This window comes from Lasioglossum baleicum, chromosome 11 (genome assembly GCF_051020765.1).
Source record: "Lasioglossum baleicum chromosome 11, iyLasBale1, whole genome shotgun sequence".
NCBI classification, from domain to species: Eukaryota; Metazoa; Arthropoda; class Insecta; order Hymenoptera; family Halictidae; genus Lasioglossum; species Lasioglossum baleicum.
In genome coordinates this window covers 17,753,514-17,773,655 of record NC_134939.1, presented here as the reverse complement: position 1 = coordinate 17,773,655, position 20,142 = coordinate 17,753,514, and the positions used below count along the sequence as shown (strand labels likewise).

General features: G+C 46.5%; 1 protein-coding gene and 1 long non-coding RNA gene across 5 annotated transcripts in view; one reads left to right on the top strand and one right to left on the bottom strand.

Moving 5' to 3' along the window:
• The window catches only part of Ets98b (DNA-binding protein Ets98B), a 65,438-nt gene that overhangs the window by 29,542 nt on the left and 15,754 nt on the right, over positions 1-20,142 (bottom strand). Inside the window, exon 1 of one of the 4 annotated variants that reach the window (XM_076433950.1) lies at positions 3,300-10,858. The exons of 2 other annotated variants lie outside the window; for them this stretch is intronic. The gene's annotated coding sequence lies outside the window, so the exon portion shown is untranslated. One more of the 4 variants, XM_076433951.1, reaches the window with a different exon arrangement.
• Positions 669-11,004, top strand: LOC143213767 (uncharacterized). The gene is made up of 3 exons (XR_013010028.1): positions 669-1,036; positions 7,644-7,809; positions 10,851-11,004. It is a non-coding gene; the product is annotated as an uncharacterized LOC143213767 (long non-coding RNA).

Below are 20,142 nucleotides of genomic sequence, written 5' to 3'. Positions count from 1 at the left end.
ATCAGCGAAGTTGGATTCGCGACGAGTTCAGCGACCCGTCAAAGGGAACAACAGGCAAGGTCAAGGGCAGCGATTTTATGGTTCACAGGACGAAACCTCGGATGATCCTTAATCCGTCGTGACGTAACCAAATTGGAAAGGGAGGTGACGTCACGCGAACGCGCCGCTTTGTCCGCGGCTGACAATGCTCGTCGAATTTCTTCTCGCTCCGGCCGCGGCCCCACGATAATAGAATAAAGGCCTACTATTATAAACGTAAAGTCATTGTTTTTTTTCTCTCTCTCTCTCTCTCTCTTTCTCTCTCTCTCTCCTCGGCCTTTGTTCGAGCGTGTCGCCCCCGATTAATCGTCGAATCGACGGCCATTAATTTCTCGTTACATATTCATCTCGACACCGATAAAACCCTCGGTGTATTTTTATATTTAGTTATATAATTGTTTATATAAGCCCGGCGGATTATTTCGTCGCCGGTATCGCACATGTATTCGCGATTGTGTATTTTGTCGCTCCGCTTGTGGTATTGCAGTTGTTTGCAACCGAATCCGCAATCAGCCGTGATTCATTTGACATCGATCGTCGCCTTGAACCTCCCGTTGCTTCGTGATGATCGAGCAAACAAATTTGTATATTTTTTTTTCTATTTATTATATTTCTGTGTTGTGCACGTTTTTCCGCCAACGAGAACAGTCGCAGAAACACGAGTTCCATTTAAAACACATTGTCCGAGTAATTAGGCTCGATACCACTGGACGCGAAAAGTTGAAAGACCGTTTAAAATGGAGTTACAATAATTTAATAATTTTTGTCCGGTTTTTCATTTTGTGAAGTCGGGGAAACAAGCGGGGTAAATTATAATTCAAGCATTTTAAAAGTGGAAATAGTTGAATCGCGTTGAATAAAACGCTCCGTTTTCGGGTTGAATCTCCTCGATCACTGTCGGGCAATCGAAGAAGACAGTGTTCGCAACTGGTTTCCAATAATACGCTAATGGCCGCCGCTTGCAACTAAAAAGAAAAGGTGCTCGTAAAAGATTACGGTTAGTACAGAAACACAGTTCGCGCGAATTCGTGCCATTAACGCCTCGTCCGGTCGGCAAAGTGAAGTTATAAACAACTAAGCTCCCATCTCGTTACTTAGCAACCTTGGGCAGCAACAAGCGAAAGAAAGGCTACTGGATCGAGGGCCTTCGGCCAGCGAGCTTGGGTATAAATAAGCAATAAACGAAAATTACTTGCATAATTTAATCTTCGCACCGTTAAGCCGGCCGGCCGGCCGGCCCGGGGCAACTTCGATTCCTCTCGAAACGCACACACGTGCGAATCCCATCACTTTTTAATCCTCTTCGGAACATTTACGCTACCGTATAATGAAATACAAGCATTACTTCCAACAATGTTTCCCACCGTAAATAAACGTTCGAAAAGTCCTGCAGAATTCTGTTTATTCTCCGGCCGATTAATGGACGCGTCTGACGTCCGACGGTGTTCCGAGTAATTAATTCCGGTTATGCTAAACACGACGAACCTATGGCAGCTATCAACAGACTGTCCATAAATCATGGTTCGTTGAGTGCGTTCGGAATCGTCGTATTACTCCGGAAACCCGATTTCCTGCAAATCCAGAAGGAATTAGATCTATTTTCGGCGATCTGCCAAGGTGTTGCGGTTTCTAATAATTTATTTAGCATCGGTCTCCAACGAGAAACGATTCGAAAGGTCGGGCGTTAACGTGTTCTTAATCGGCGGGATTTTTGGCACGACGGTTTTGAATTAAAGATGTGCCACGATGCGCTGAAATGATAGACCGCAGGCAATTTCTTATTCAGGAATCCCGTTCGATACACTTCCATGAATGAACGAAATACACGACATAGTATTAACAAACTCGAATGTCACAAGACTGTACCGTTACCTGTCACGGCATTCTGCGCCGATCAGCATACTTCTCGCCGAGATAATTACCATCCGTGATGTCGAACGACGCGGCGGCCGGCCGCGGCCGGGCCCGCGAGCACCGTCTCTCTCGCTGTCAGACGAATTTCTGTCGATGTCGACACGTCGATCCTCCGACGACCGGACGACCGATCGACCGTCGGCGATCCATATTTTTCTCATTTCCCCGTTGTTCTATCCTTGAATCGATTATGCTCGAGCAAGAGTCGCGATGTAACGGTAAGATGATTTTACGCCGACGCGACGCGACGCGATTCCGTTTCGGATTCCTCGAATGACTTCGCGGAACGGTGACGATCCGGCTAAATTGCATGATACATAATGCAACGCGCGATCCATCGATTCCCTTTCGTCGACACCGTAATCATGCGACCAACGTTATTATGTAATTACCCGCGTGCCGCGTGTGCTGCGAATTTGTTTAACGATCTATCGCCGGACAGTGATTAATCGTGGCTCGCGAGGAATTAGCCGAAGCAGACATTCGAACGATTATCGTTCGCAGAACAAGTAGAACTGAATGAATCGCGGAATCACGATCCATAAGAAATTCAAAATTGATCCATCCAATGCTCACCTATCGATCTTCATGTTTCTGAATTTACTGGATCACAGTATTCAATCGATAGCTAGGAAAGTAGGAAAGTAGAATTGGGAATGCGATTCGAAGTTAGTGCGAGACGGAGCTGAAATCGAGTCCGTCGAATCGAATGGAATTATCGTTGATCTGTATGCCGTATGCGAAAGAAGAATTTTCTGCGTCAACTGAGCCGAAAACGAAGTTTTCGTATAGTGTATAGTGTATTAGCGTATTAGTGTATAGTGTATAGTATCGCGCGCGACGGACACGCGGCGAATTTAATTGCCGGATGAAATCGATTAATCGCAATTAGCCAGGCCGTTTCGTAGCTTGTCGCCACACGGTTGCAATTTCTTTCGGCGAATCGTTTAAGAAACGAGCTGCGCGATCGACAGCACCGTAATCTGTTTTTCTTTTTACCAAGAATCACACATGCGCGGCGATTCGACGCGACGCGACGGTCGGATGATATTAATAACGAAAGGCGTAAATCAGATAATCGAGGAGCCGAACGATGCTCGGAAAAGGTCGATTGGAATCTCGATTGCGGGAGGAACGAAGTGACAAACAACGGGAGAACATCGATTACAAAGTTGTTTTTCTGGAATCACGTAACCGCGAGCATAAATTACGCGAGTGAATTCGATTATCGGCGAGCGCGGCGGGAATAAATCGTTGAAATCCAACGCGCGGGCTTAATTGTTTCATCCGATACAGAAAACGGTCTCAGTACCACCGCAAATTTATAGGAATCGAATTACAAATACTTGGCTTAAAAGTAGTTTAGGCGTTTTCCTCGAGAATCTCCATCGCACAGAAAATGATTCCACTGTCACGGAGTATATAGTATCGACACTGTCTGGCGCACGCACTTTGGAACTATGGGAACGATTGCTCAAAGAAGACAGAGCAGTAGAGTATTGTTGACGCGATTCCAAGTTCGGAACTACGAAACAATGCGTTCACTTTGAGATTTGAGTGACGCGAGCACACCGACGCGACGCGACGGTCGTGTACCTGAACTGAACGTGAACGTGAACGTGAACGTAAAAGACCACGGCTGCCACGGAACACGCGTACCATTCGCGACAGTTGCGTACCATCTAATTGTAAGATCATCTTCTCCGGCGTCTGTCCCACCTACCGTTTCTGGATTTGTCCGAGGAGAGGAGGCGTTAGGCGTTTCTTTTCGCAGTGAAATTCGCTTCGATGGAATTTAGACACCGTTAACGTACAGGCGAAAGAAAAAGGTCAACGTGCCCACCGGTTGGTTAGAATATAGTTTTTTTTTACGTGATCGTACGCGCGTATATCGCAAAGTCCTTGCGAAGTCGGTCATTAATTTATGATATTATTAATTCTAGCGATAACGACTGCAAACGAGTCTCCGATATATTCTCGTCGGATTGTTCGGCTTCCTCTGATTTCTATCTCCCCGTCTACGCATGTTTTATGCAGCAATTATTAAAATAGTTTGTTGTCGAGAAAATTATGCTACATTGTTTTGCATTCCTAGTAAGCCGGCCTCTTCCTCTTCCTTATGGACAAGGACGAGGATTCTCCGTCTTTTGATAATTGCATAGACGTTGCCTCGATTATTTTCAATTGCCCCAAGGATACCGTGCAAACTCAATTACGATCCAAGCTTTCGATACGTCTCTATTATCGATCGAATGCGATCTGTGGCGTGCGGACCTCGACGACCTTATAATCCGACGCTCGGCTATCGATCAACGAATTTACGAACGCCGCGCCGCGCCGTCAAGTCAACGTGCAATTCTACGAAATGAACAATCGAAGTAGCTAATAAAATTCAATGGAATCGTTTGCAATTTTCCAGCTCGATTCCGTTGCCAATGAAAATCGCCACGAGAAACAAGAACATGGGAAGAGCATGCGCATCGTGCCCAGGATGCATATCTCTCGGCTGCAAATCTGGCACATATTTGAATAACTCGTATCGGGACGAAGACTAACGGTACGCGTGCACGGTTTCGTTCAAGTAATACGATATTAAAACACCGCGGAACCGAGCATACTCTCCGCTGAATTGTCAACAATTTTTCCATGTCGCCTCTCGAACATTCGAACACGATCATTATCCAAGGAAATATTTTCATAAGCCTCTACGAGTCATAAATAAATCTTTCTGTGATCGTAAAATCGAGTTCTAAGAACATGAATAAATCTGCCTGTTTGATGAAAGAACATTAATTCTGGAGCGCGAAGTAACAAGTTTGAGTTGTTTACACTTGAAACAGCAATCAATATGTTTATGTCTCTTCATTCGTCAAAGGAGAACCAAAATCGCAGAAACCTGTTTTCATACCCTGTACTTGATAAACTAATTTGTCTAGCTTCCCAAAAAAGTTCAAATAGCATGGTCCAATATTATAAAAGTTATCATGAAACAGGAGTGCCTAAACACTCATGAGCGGTAGCGTACAATATGTATATGAAACACGATGCAATCAAATTACGTGAATCGCTGACAACGTAGTTTTAGATTAGCACAACTCTGACAGCCTGCGGAGTTTGATGCAAGATCAAAATTGTTTGGGTTCAACTTGTGTCTTTTCCGAATGATCTGAACTAGTTGAAAATCGTTCTGCTTTCGATCAGCTCGGCGCGAACGTGTAATCGAATCGGTAAATATATTTACCAACGAAACTTGACAGCCTCTCGAGAGCGCAAGGTAAATACGCGCGCAAGTGTTCAATTATATTTTATTCCGCGTGCTGTTGCAGAAACGCGTTGCGAAATAATTTGAGTAGTACGAAGTAGAATGATACAGCCAAGGTGGGACAAGCAAAAGGAGAAAAACGGCCGTGAAGGAACGCGTTTCATGAGGACGGCCCATGAAAAGAGGTTGAAGAGGGGAGAGGAGAGAGAGACAGAGAGAGAGCAACAGGCGAGGAAAAGAAATTGAAATCAGAGTTTCTATGTAAGCTGCATCGCGCGCGTTGGCGCGTGTGTACGAACCACTTCGGAGCAGAAATTATGCTCGAACTGGCGCATAACGATAATGTGCATAACTTATGCGCGTAGAGTGCCGCGAGTAAGCCGCGCCGGAGCATCGGCGTTGCTATATGGAAACCCGGCGTGCTAAAATATCGAAAGATTCCGAATGGCAATAACGTTGACTAAACACGGGCGCGGGAACGGGTCTCCTCATTCTCTCTCTCTCTCTCGCCTTTCCTTGCTCGATAAGGAATGCAATCTCGCTGGTAGAGGGGCGAATAATGGCCGATCAGGGTTTGTTATCGAAGCCGTATTAATTCGCCTATTCAAACTCCCGCGAAACAAATGGGAAAGTTCTCCACTGTTCCGCAGCGATTGCGAAATTCTTGCAAAATTTTCTCTCTTTCGAATATCCTCGGGGACAGAATTTTTCCTGACAACGATTATTTGTTCGACCAGGGACGAATAACTCTTGTCAGTCAGCTCTAAAATCGCGCGTAATCTCGACGACGGGACGGAGACGTAACGCGAACGCACCCAGCAATGATGCTGCACCGGCGCGTGATGTTGCAAAACGAAAAGCACACATTACGAGTTACAGATGCGAGATAAGAGGAAGAACGGCACCCACACCTGGAACGATAGGCAGCCGCAGCTAAATGACGCCTTGGCGGACATTAATGAGCGAACATAAACGGAGTCCATCGAAGTTCCTTATTCTCACGCTTGTCTTTCGTCGGACTCGACGGCTCGGACGTATTCTTTCTGGCCGATGTCTGACCCGTGTACACACGGAGCCTAATCACCACGACCTTCCGTTCCTCGCAACACACGGGATTAATTAAAATCGTGTTAACCCTATTTAGAAAACCCATTTGTCCGGCTGGAAACGTGTTCGGTCGCGTGAATTCCAAACAATATCATTGTAAAAATACTCGGACATTAACAACGCTAAGTTTCGTTTTTAACAATCGATCAAATAAATCTTCCAGCAATTATACCATATTCGGCTCGCAGCTCGTTCCGTCGCGTCGGCACCGACGGACGTTTATGGTCGCTGTTGAGTTAGAGGGGCCGAGCTGGAAGTGTCGAATTCGGAGGAAGTAGGAGGAAGCGAAGCAAGGGTTTCTAAGCGATTTTAATGCGCCAAGGGCCACGGTCCCTTTCGTTTCACGGATTTGATACCGTTACGAAGGGACAGTGGCCTCTCTGACCGGTTCCTGGGCCCCGAACGGACCCCCCCCCCCGCCCCTAAAAAAAGCGAAAAAAGAAGAATAGGGGATCGAGAGGAAGACGAAAGGAGCAAACGTGGAGAGCGAGGCGAGACAAATAAATAGGGAGCCGCGATAGCGTAAATAGTAACATAATACCGCATAATGGGGGCATAACGTGGCTCGGTAATGCCGTCGGTGCATCACCGTGAAGAAGTTACGGCAGGTCGGCCTTTGTCCGCCGTGAGCAGGCCCTAAGGCCGCGTTATTAAGCGTTTTATAAGGCCCGGAGCAGCATCGCGGGCCCCTTGTCCTAGGAGAGCGCAACGTTTCCTCCGCATAACCCCGTGGACGTTATAAATTCGACCTGTTGCCGGTACGAACACCTGGACCCGCTCTCCGGCTGAACTTGAGATCGCAAACGATCCTCCGGCATTTTTCACCGAGGGAAACCATAACGAGTCCCTTGCCTCGCCTTGCCTCGCCTCGCCTCGCCTCGGGATTGCTCGATTTTTTGTGGCATACGCCAATTAAAACCCCTTTAATTACGCTGTCCAACAAATTTTAATCATCGGCAAAATTGCCGCTGATGACGGCCCGCTCTCCTCACACATCGTTTAAACGTATTTAGATGTTTCGAAAATCTCCTTCTTACGAATTTTCAGAGGTTCTGTCGTATTTGAAAGAAAACATTTGAATCGATTTATAAAAATATATGTTTAATATTATTCAATGACATATCATCTTTCCACCATCTTTCAGGTAACCTGTCAATTCCACAGGTATCCCAATCACTCACTAGCAACATGTGTTTTCCATTTACAAGCAAAATTATGTTTATTTGAAATACCGCAGAACTTTCCCTCCAACCTAATAGTTTCAATATTCCCAATAGAGTTTATTTTCACGGCAAGTGCGTCGATTTTATTTTGATTTCAGTGCTCTCGGATAGGAAGCAACGAGAATCACGACTACAGCGGTTTCAGCAGCGAAGGTGATTCACGTGGTCGTGCGTAATTTGCGGAGACTTTAACGAGGGGATAGAGATGTTCAGCTCGCGAAGCCGAGCGTTTTGCGGAACAAGGAAAACGTGCAGTTCGACAAGGTCTCCGCGTTATTATTACTTGATTCGTGTACGCGTGACGCGATCCTGTGTTCGTTTTCTCAAAGATACGATCTTGTTCGCTTCTTTTTCTTCTTCTTCCTCTTCTCCTGCTTCTTCCTCTTCGGCAGTTCGAAGCGTGGGCGAGCACTTTTTTCCGCGCGTTTAAAATTCATAAGCTTGCGTGGAAGTTTATATGGAATATTTTCTGCTCTTAAACCCCGATGATTTATATTCGAAACGTAGCTTCGGCGGCGCGGCGCGCGTTCCGTGCATTCTGCCAACAGTATTAGAAATTAAGTAAACGAACCGTCGCGTCGCGTCGCCGCGCGCCACCGGAATTATGTGTTTTGTCAAACAACAGGATGCCGCCTGGAACTTCAAAGCGACCATTTCGAAAACTTCATTCTTTTCGCGGGATGGCGACGATCGTTCCTTTTTTTCCGTTTCGTGTTTTCTCTACCGGTTTCGCTAAAAGCTCGTAAACATGTTCGAATAAAAATGTTGTTTCCTAAGAAATTTTAAACGTATTTATGACAAATTTTATTTATTTTATGTATTTATGACAAAAATGAATAGGTGTGTACTATGAAGAATTTAATAATAATACTGTTATATATATTATATTATTTTCAACCTATCGAACATATTAAGAACGAAGATGAATTTCTATTTCACTCCAGATCGTTGCAATCCGCTGTCTATTAATAAGATTATAGTAATGTTTTGTAGTGTGCAAAAGGTTGAAGAATTATTAATCTCGATTTTTGACTGATTTACGTCCACGAGGCGCAAGTAGAAGAACGCAATATTGTTAAAAAACAAGTATGAACAGTGAAACTGGAGTAATGGCAGTCGAATCGCCAGGTAGCGTGGAGCACGGGAAACAGTTAGTTAGCTCGGATCGTTTCTAAACGTTCCCCTGGCGAGAAACGCGGTTAGGTGTTCCGCGCTTGCTACTCCGACCGCATAATCGAGTCTCGTTAATAATTGCCTCATTATTGCGCGCCGTTGCGCCGCATCGCTTGTAGCCGAGATATTGGCAGTGTTCGCTATTAATAACACTTTGCCGCCCACGCATCGCCATTGTTGCGAGTGGGGTCCCGCGCATTTCACGTGTGCACGCCGCGCCGCGATCACGGTGCATATATTACGACGATGCACCATGGCACCGCGCGCCGCGTCGTTCTCGGTGCGCGCATGCGCCCTATGCACCGGCCCAACAAAGGCGCGAAAAGCCCGCGTTTCGCATAATCGAACGATTCAATTCTACCGATGCGGGCCCTCAATCGAATCGTATTCGTTATTCCCATCTTTTTTTTCTTTTTCTCCATCTTCCCTTCTCTCCTCGTTCCCCGAGGTCCACGAGGAATGCCAGAAATTTCGAGGGAGCAGATCGCACCACTCGCGCTCCAGTCGATGCGAATCGAAACGCAATCTTCCATCGAGCTATGCGAAAAATTTTCTCTTTTTTCCCCTCGATGCACGGGAAGTCTGATTTTATCAATTTTAACTCGCTAAGAGATTCTAGACAAAAGAGATTAGTATTTTAGAAATCACGACATGCCGAAACGGAAGTGGCCGTCTACGCGAGTGCGAATCGTTTTTCCTAGAATCTTCGACAGCCGTGACTAAAGAAACAATGGTTTCCAATCAACGGTCTAGGATTGAACGCGTTTAAAGCTTCTAATGAACGACGCCAATCAATTACAGTTCCCCGTGCAAAACAAAAAAAGAACGTGCGCTCGACTCAATAGTTTGTCCAGGCGAAAAACGAGGATATTGAACCCGCTGTAGCAATCAGATTCCGCGAACGCGACCAGGAACAGGACACACCGATTATATCATAAACGGAACGGAGCTGTTTCCATCGCAGTAGATACATATAATTCCTCGCTGGTTGCGGCAGATTTCACAGTTGCGTTAGACGTCCGACAGATACCGATCGTAACGATCCTTAATAAGAAAATCGTTTCGCAGCGCGAGCGAAGATTTGTATCGGGAAAAACCACGTCTCGACTAAGCAATGAGTCGTATCGATTGTTTAAGAACCACGAGCCACCGGCGCGGCGCGGCGCAGCGCGGCGATACGATCTGATTGTGAGATCCAAGTTTTTATGGTCCCTCTCTTTCTCGCTCTCTCTCTCTCTCTCTCTCTCTCTCTCTCTCTCTCTCTCTCTCTGTCTGTCTGTGCTCGGTTTTTTCCACGATCTCGGTCGAATATGAACTTGTTTCTTGAAAAAAAAAATAAAAAAATGATTGCGAGATCGGTTCTTTATTTGCTCGACACGGTTCGAGCGATCTCGATCGCCGTGGCTCGATCCTCGAGGGATCGATCGATCGGTGGGGGGAGCCGTCCGAAAACGGAGATAAAAAAATTTGTATGATTAACCGTTGATCTGGATCCCGCCGCTTCCGGATACGAGAGAGCAGAAATCGTTCTCCGCGATAACGCTGAACCTTGCTCCGCTTTTAAATTAGCTACCCGGAAGAATGTTGATCACCCACGTACCAGGCATAAAAAACCCATAGAGCCCCGCGTGTAACGATCTCGATACGATCTCGATACCGATCGGACGAACGCGGCTGCTAAACGATCGGTCGATTTACCCTACAGAGAAAAAAAAAGAACGATCCATGGGTGTTCTGGTATTTATAAAATGCGTCTGCCGTGTCTGTACGTGTCTACAGCCTTTTTCTATTCGCGTCGGTTCGCCGTCGATGTTATTGTTATCGTCATTGTTGCTCCCGATACCGATTAGGCGCTTTCGCGTCGCGTCGCGTCGCGTCTCGTCTAAACGGGGTCTGCGGTTTACGATTAGTAGTTTATTGACGAATCTAGACCGGGAAATAGCTGCTCTTAATGGAGAATTTCGAGGTGACAGAGAAGTATCTTTTTAAAATAAACGTTTCCCGGAAATAGTGACGCGAGAAAAATCATCCCGACTCTCTAATAAATGTCTAACGGTGAAGATCGCGGCAAAATCAAACGAATGTAATTAAATACGACTGTTAAAATCACCACTATATTCCCGTACTTACAGATTCCATCGTCACGTTGTCGACATCAGCGCGAGAAATGGGAGCTCGTCAACAAGTGACATCCTGGCGGCTACAATTTGGAATCCGGAACGGTTCGAACAAATTTCAAGTACGAGAAAGGTCGAGTCGAAAGCGTGGAACGCCGTGATTCATTGATCCTCGCAGGACGAGATCCAATTCCGCGATAACGCGCCGCTATCTCGCGGGCAGCTCGCGCGTGCGCTATAAATAATAAAATTCATAGCGGCCTCGCGATTTACATTTTACGTTCTCATTAATCCGCTGACCGTTTCCATTCTCGCCCGTGCCCATGTCTATGCTCGTGTGCGGATCGTTACGTGTCAATTTTCAAGAGCTGCCGCGTAAATCGCGATCGCAGGTGTGTGCCAGCAGTTTTCTGACTCACCACCCTGTGCATCAAGCGCGCGGTTTTTTCTCCACCGGTTACGTTGCCGTGACTCCCCGCCATTTCAACGTCCCACCCTCTGACGTCGCCTATCCGTCCGCCTCTACGTTCACTATCGTCCCACTGTCTGGCAGCGAGATAAAGACAGAGTTAGGAAGTCGCTCGTCATGTTGGTCCGCCCGCGATTTGGAAAACCCGGACTGGCCGACCTTGAGAGTGCCGTTCTCCACGCGAGAGAAGGACAATCGTGATTGTCCTTTCTCTATTCCTCTCCGCGAGCGTGTTTCTCTCTCTCTCTCTCTCTCTCTCTCTCTCTCTCTCTCTCTCTCTCTCTCTCTCTCTCTCTCTCTCTCTCTCTCTCTCTCTCTCACTCTTCCTCTCTCACTCTTCCTCTTCTGTGGCCGATCTTTTCGCCTCCGTTCTCTCTTGTCTACCCCTCCACTAACATTTTCTTCTTTCCATCCGTTGACTCTCCTCGCCTTGCCGGTCATCTTTTTAATACTCGCCGCGTTTGGCCTTTGTTTCCTGCATCTTTCTGCCATGTTTGTTTCTCCGGCGCGCGCGATCGCTTTCCTCCTTCGTTTCTCCTCTCTCTGTCCCTCTCGGTTTAGTGCCCGGTTTATTCTTTCCCCGCCTGTCCTTCGATCTCTCCTCGTTTGCCCTTTATCCTCTGCTTCTTTGTGCGTCTCGCTCTCCTGCCTTTCGCGTCGATCCCCTCATTCTTCCTCCGGAGACTCCTTATTTTTTTTTCTAGTTCTCCGTTGTTTTCGACTTCTGTATTCTATCATTATCTCCGTCGCATGTTGTTTGTTCTATTTCCACCGAGTTTCGTTTTTTCTTCACCTAAATGGGCCTGTTCCCGCCTCTCTTCGAGTCCGAAGGTTATATTCTGTTTTTTCGTGACGTTTGAGAGTTTGTTTTCGGTCTCGTTAGCGATCGAAATCGCCGGCGACTATTTCGAGCACCGGTGACGGATCGTGAATTACAATTCCTCGCGTTCTCTCGCTTGTGCAACACTGTGATTGAAATCTCGAAAGGGAGAAAGTACGGGAGAGGGGAGGGGGCGGACAGCTCCCATTTACCCGAGGAATTTCTTTTTTTATTTTGTGTAGCGCGCGAGAGCGTGCTCCGTTGATGTCTCAATGCCCGGCGCGCGTTCTGATGGCAATTTCATCAGATTGTTCCGTCGTGCGTGTTCTCTCGGACGTTCTTCCTTTATTGTTGCCTCCTGCGAGGCGTGTCTTTCACGATCAACGGTTGTTCCGCGAGATTAAAATCGGCTTTTCAACCCGGCCAACTCGTTAACCGGCCTCTCCTCATCTCGATCGAGTGGTCTAACGCTTTTAATCGTCCCCTCGTAAGACGTTTTATCGCCGGTTTTAACGAACCGAACCGAGCCAGAGCCAGCCGCGTGCTTTCTCGCTGAAGGGAAACATTACACACTTATGCATGTGCATACATAGAACGTGACAGAGAAATTCTTCATCGAGATGAAAAGCCGGAGAATTGAATTCGCAACGGCGAACGACGCACAACTTGAAATCATTCTAAAAGCAGTTAAGCGGCCGGCAGAACCTGTATAAAGATTAGAACAGAGTTTCTTTTCCTTTATTCAACGAGGCATCGCGCGGCGCGGCGCCTTTCTCTTTGCGCAACTGTTCCATTTCCAGACAACAAAAGCCAGTCGAAGCTTCACGTATCGCCGAGAAAAAGGTTTAATAGGATTTGCTAATCAGATAAATGTCGAACTACACACACTTTTGAATGAATTTATATTTCCCTTCGACGCGAATCGTGTCTCTTAATAATAATTCGTCGTTTCCCACATCTTTGGAGGAATTGTCTCGAGCCAAGTTATGTCTCCCGCGTCGAGTATTTTTCTAATTCCCGTCGCGGATGGCAATAAATAGTTAACAGTGCACTCACCTGAGGATACTTATCACACTTCGCAACAGGCGTTTCGCGCGATACGTCGATCGTACGCTCGCGCGAGCGCTCTCCGTGCCGCGCCGCGCCGGTTTTTAGAGCGGCACGATAAATCGCCGCAGCATCAGGCAATTGCGCGTGTTCACCGCAAGAAAATACACGTTACTCAATCCTTTAATAAGTTATACGAGGCACACAGCCGAGCGAGAAACTGTTCCTCGTTTCGTCTAATCAAATACCATTTTATGATGTCGGATTCTATAACAGGCCGGAGCAACGGCTCCGACGCGACGCCGATTTTACAATACCGTTTTACGATTCTCATCGGTGAAACTCCTCTCACCGATTCTCCCGCCGCTAATTCTCTCGACCAAAAAGAATCTAATTTATCGCCCGCGCTCCAGTTCGACTTCGCCTGCGATTTTACCTGGAACAGTATGAATTGCGAGATGCAGCTGGTCGCGGTCACGTTCGGAGAGCTCCGACGGAAAACATTGTTAATTGAGAACGGTATCGTGCTTAATAAACGGGACGAGATGCCTTCTCCCGTGGCATGCTCGAATATGTAGGCAAGTAGATTTGGGTGGGTGTGCTTACATGGACACGTAGCGGCAAGTAAGTGGCGTGCAGTACTTAATAAGCCGCATGAATTACATTATTTTCTGGTACGCTGCACGGTCAAAACGCTCGCGAAGACCAACCACCGTGGCCGCGATGCATCTTTCCGCCAGCAGAGAGAAAGAGAGAAGCGTTAATTCGTCGGCAGCCGCAGAGAAAAAAAAGTGTAATCGAATTGCGGACGCTCGTACGTACGAGAGCAATCTCTACTTAATCGGGTATTACGACATACTTAAATGGGATCGTACGTGCCCCCTAAGTCGATTCAAATACAGTGAAACGAATTAGTATAGTAAACTAATAATAGCTCTAACTTCCCAACAAAGTTCAAAGCGTTATAGTATTTACAATATTAAGAATTTCTACGCAGACTGTCGAATAGAAAAATTGGAGCACCATTCGCTGTCTTTCATCGATTTTAATACTATTGAATACTATTGATACATTATGCATAGCCTATTAAAATGATTAAGAGAATAATTTTTTTATTTTGTAATGGAACACAGATCAGTAAAAATTGATTTGCTTCCTGTGACTGTAAAGTTTGATCGAACGAAACTTCGTCAACCCTTTGAATCCTAGTATGTAGAATGAGACTCCCATACCAACACCGATGAAAATAGAATTTCTGTTTCTATTCTTGTAAGGATCGGAAAGTTGGACCGATCAAAACTTTGTGAACTATGAATCTTTAAGTCGAAGTAGAACGAGTTCTTCCTGCTCGGACGAAAAGTTTGATCGATTGAAACATCGTGAACTGTTACCTTGAAAACCAAGTAGAAAATTAGCTACAGTAATTTAAAACTATAATTACTACTTTGTTCATCGTTTACCAAGTGAACAAATTATCGGACCGCGCGTACGTGTCGCGATAATTTGACAATGCGAAGATGAGAAGGCATCGATTCGATGGAGAAATAAAACGGCAGTAACGGCGGGTAAATTTCGTGGAGCGTCGTGCAGCGTTTAATAAGGTGTTTGAGTAACGTTGTGCCACGCGAATAAAGGTGCAGAGAGACTCGAGCGAAAAGTGACCGCCGCGACAGTGTTCCCCATTATATAAACCATGCCCACGTCGTTAATTCCCCCGTGTTGCGAATTTAATAATTCCCCGTGAATAGTGTTTCGCCGTGCGAAATGTTCGTTACTTATCCGCGGAAAAGTGACTCGATAATCTTAAGCTCGATAGAGTGCGAAAACGTCGTGTATATAATAATAATTGCGACAGAAACGCTTGTAAATCGTGGATCTTAATGGCGCAGTTATGGCGATACGTACCCCGCGTTTCATCGTTGTCGAAAAAGTCCGAGTGACGTTCGCAGGCTCGCGAACAGTATTCTCTGTACAATTTTCGCGCCTTCTCGCGCAACATTATTAACCACGCTTATATTAACTTGCCGTGTTGTTGTGTGCGTCAAATCTTGTAATCGAATTTTTAAATCTTGCTGAAATTTTGTGCTAATTGCTTAAACTTTTGAGGAAAAATATTATTAATCGTTTAACTGGATTCGGTATTATAATATATGGAGAACCAGGAAAAAAATTATCTTCTCCTTTTTAGTGCATTTTAATATAAGCGTGGCTTTTAAAAGGTTTTTTCTTATAAATTTTATATTTTACAGAGTTGCCGCGAGTGATTTGTTTAACTAGCGGTTCGACTTCTGTCGAAACCGAGCGTAAGAAACGAAAGTTTAGTTCCACTTTCTCGAAATTCGACCGCGACAAAAATTTCCATAAATATTTGCGGCCCAATTATGAGCCGCTCGTTACACGGTATAGAGTAACTGGTTGTAATTGGCCTGCGAGCTATGCGGAGACGCGTCGCTACATTTCTCGCGTCTAATTAACATAATCACGCTCGACGCGCGCAACTTGCTCGCCGATTGCACAATGGCGCCCGCGCCGCGCCGCGCCGCGTCTTGCTATTCGCACAACGGGCACCGATCGAACCGTTATGACAGAATCTCATCGCGTCGACGCGATTGCGTTGCATACCTGCTACCGTGTCCGTAAACGCTCAAACAAATGTTCCGTTCGCTCGGTTTACAATAAAATGATCTACGAAAATCGGAAGTTTCCTACACGTTTTGTTCGTGGACTATGAAACGTGGCAACGCGCGCGATCCGGCTCTGTTAGGCTGCCCGTTTTAATTGAGGATACTATGGACAACGGTACAACGAACGAGACAAACAAGTACGCGTACACCGATCTCGAAACGCTGTCGTTGAATGAATACGCGGAGCTTCCTGCATGCGAAACGACGAGCAGGCGTCCGCCGCGCCGTGCATAAGGACGACCGGCGCGGCGGTCAGCGAGCGAACATACGTGATCAGGTGACTGCGGATATTTATGCGAATTCCCGTTTTCGCCGATCGGCAGAGTTGCGGAAACGCTTGCAAATCTGGAAGAATTTTTATGGTTCTAATTAATCCTGCAACCCATTGCGGATTAACCCGTGTGTAGTCAATGAAAATGTGTAGATTATTTAAAACCTTTCTCCAATATGTTTGCACAAATTCACACATTACAAGTCTATAAATAAATTAATATATTAGCGAGTACAGAATGGACATTCAGAGAAATTGTGCAATATTTTGTTAGAGGAACGTTAACAAATTACGTTGAAGGAAATACAGAAAATGGGTACCCGGGTTAAATGAATTTTCAGCGAGGATCGGACTCTCTGGATCACGGAGACCGCGAGGCAGAGTATGCGCGATCGAAAGATATCGGACGTTTTCGGCGGGAGGACGTAAAGTTTTCCCTCCGTCGCGTCGCGTCGTCGCTCGAGAGGGAAAAAAGACTATGTGCGCGCATTCCCCCGGTGCACGTGGCACGTACACCTACCGAGTCGCGTTTTATATCTGCCGGTAACGTTCGCGGCATATTTTATACTCGCTGACTTATGTTTAATTCAGCGGAACACCGTGGCTCCGTAGCTCGCATACGGAGAGGATCGGCGAATGCGGGAAGATTGAGCGTAGATTGGCCGGGTCGAGGGAGCAAACGTCGTGAAAAAAAGAACGGCCGGGGAACGGGTTAAAAATTGAAAACGCGGCAATAATTTATTTCGCTAACATCCAAGTGCGCCTTCCACGTCGACCCGTTCCACGCCTCGAGCATTTCGATGCGCGCGATCTCCTTCGGTTTCTCTCTCTCTTTCTTATTCTACCCTCTCCCCCCCCCCCCACTCCCCACTATACCGACTCGCGACCCTTTCGCCCCTTCTCCAGCCGATAGGTCTTCGGAAAATCCTTTCCGAAGTCAGGATTTTTTCCTACAGTCGTCGCGTCGCCGCGCCGCGCCGCGCCAGAGCGAACTATTTGAACATTTGTACACAGTTTGTCCGACATCGATGTTCGATAAACAAGGGAGAAAGCTGTTCAGGGGGGAGAAGGGGTGTCCGCGATATGCTCTCGAAAACGTCTGGCATTCAGAAAACTATGAGCGGGTCGCGTGGGCGTCGCGGTTTTCTTCTCGCGGTCGTCCCACGTTTTGCCATCTGTCGTCACACCCGCGCTTTGCAGACCCCTGGTGGGTGGACTACATACCGTTTTACCGTTTACTATATCGTACGTCGAGTACTGCTTTAAATAAGACTTTTCTTTAACCCCGAATAACAAAGAAAATCTAGACTCGTCCAGTCTAGCGGGATAAGCATTGTCCAGCGGCCCTGGCCACAATTTTTATCGATATTGTGTGGAAAACAATGGTTTTATGATACTATATGATACTAATGGTTTTATGATTACTATATTATATTATTCCGAGTTGATTAAAGGTAAATCGTCAGCTTACGTTCTTCATCGACCGACGCGACGCGACGCACGACAGCCGATTCGACGCCACTCAGCGGCTGCTGGCTGGAATTATATAGACCGTCAACTTGATTTATCCCTAGGGACGCTGGCGAAGGAAAAGATTGAAAAGGAGAGACATCCTTGGGAATGTGCTCGGTAAAACGGAGGGTGCTAAAGATAACTATTCGGTTCACGTGTTTGAAAGCGCAATGGAGAGCGTCCGCGATCGAAATTTCGAATAAAATCGAGAGTCGGCGATCGAGGCAAACACATCGAGCACCCTATTCCGGGGCCCGTCTGTAAAAAGCATATCAGCCGGGTGGAATAAGGCCGAGGCTGTCAAGCTCACGGCTCGCGCAACAATTCTCGGACAAAACCGCGAATAATACGGTCGGATAGCGTGCGTGTCCACTGTGCAGAGACGTGTGCGCATTGCGCATATAATACTTATGTAGCCGGGTACACGCGTGTACGCCCTTACGGGGCGAATTATCGTCGCGGCCGGGTATCGTAAACACGTGAACGTTATGTCTTTAGCAGCCTCGCAGGAAACATCGATCGGTGCCCTCGATTGCATCGTAGTCGGTGTAACGATAGTCTGTGGTCCTGGAGACACATTCGCCTCCGCAGTGTCGATGCAATCGTAGACCGTTGGCTCTTGTTCTCCTCTAAGTACCGTGGACTCGGCGCGGAACGAGAGCATTCTCGCGATAGCGTTACCCGCGAGCGCGATTTTACGATAGAAAATACGACGCCGAGCGTCCCTTTCAGGCATACCAAACAAGTTCACGACGCGCCGCGCCGTACCCGGTTTCGTAAAAATCGCAGCCCTCGAATACGGAAAATTTACGTCGCGCGGGAATTTCTCGATCGCTCCTGCCTAGCCATCTTGTCGTCTTCGAACGAAAATCCCGACACTAATTCGGTCGAATCTTGTTAACAACAGAATTAATTTAACCCTCGTCCGTCTCTCGTGTCAATTCGAGAGACAGTTTTCTCGAAATAAATTATACCGTTCTGGTATTTTGATCAAACTTGAACGCCGAAGGACAGCTTCGGTTCGTGAAATGAGGGATATGGATGCGGATTAAGCTCGCGAGGCACGATTTTATTCGTCTCCGTCGAACAGTGAGAACAACTTCCCATATTTCTTTATAGCCGTTCGGTGTCTTGAGCACGATTTCAACGAGAAAACGTACGGCCAACACTGCAGCAAAGAAAAGTTGAACGAGATAAATGGTACAGAGAGAAGCAGTGCGTGCCGCGCGAGATAATAGAGGTCGCAACAAAGGTGCACAGGAAACGCGATATCGTTAATGATACACCCGTGGAATATTATATTTGCGGTTGCCATTCCCATGCACAAAGTAGCAGTAAACGGAGAGAAAGGTACCTTAAGTGATCGATAAAAACATTTCCGCTGGAAGATTACGAGATGAAGATAATAGGGTTCGTTCGTGGGACTGTGATATCGCTGCGGGATCGGAAATTAATTACCTCGGACGGACATGCAAATATCCTCTTCTACATAGAATAGTTCTGTCTCATTTCCTTTGCTCTAAATTTACTTGTTTAGGAGAACTTGAAAAAGAAACCACTCGCAGCACAGTGTGTTAAGGAAAAGCACATCCTGCGAATCGATCAATTTCTAAAACGTGGTTTAGAAGCTGTGCAAAATATGTATCAGCTAAAAGTAAATACTAATGGTGCAAGGGGTGAATATACGGATTTTTGGGGGAAAAATGGCGAGCGAGGGCGTAGGTTGCAGAGTCGATGAATGTGCGATCTCCCGGCGAAGTGGCACGATAAGCAGCGATACACGAAAGAAACCGAAAGGCGAACGCGAGAATTCGTGGCTAGGAAAGAGAACGAGAAAGAGAAAGAGAAAGAGAAAGAGAAAGAGAAGGAGAAAGAGAAAGAGAAAGAGAAAGAGAAAGAGAAAGAGAAAGAGAAAGAGAAAGAGAAAGAGAAAGAGAAAGAGAAAGAGAAAGCGAAAGGGTTCCAGGAGGCGTTCTTGGAACGTGGTATGGATGGCATCCTGGCAGGATAATACTGTAGAGGCCGCATACGTGGACGAGTACACGACGCGACGATTGTGCTCGCTACCCCGGTATTATAATGGATTCAAACTAAGGGTTTGTATTGAGATATCAGTATGTGGTCGGGCACCGGTAATGGCCTCCCGTTCTAAGAACCCGCCTCCTGTGTATCCAGAGCAGATAGGATTATGCGCGCGGTACTCTCCCTCTTTCTCCATATGCAACGCGGAGCTATAACTATCTACAATATACGTAACCGTGTACCTGTAATCAGACTTCATCCCTCTTCTCTCCCACTACTTTGCACACGAGGGGGACGCGAAGCTTTCGCTATCTTCACCGCGCCGCGCCGCGCCGCTGCTACACCTATGATTGAATACTTAACACATTGACGTCCGGTCATTTTTCACACGCAACATTTCGCAAATCTATGTTATTTTCGAGAGACCGCTACAACTTTTCAGCCAATTAATATCTCTAAATAAATTCAACTATTTATTTCGA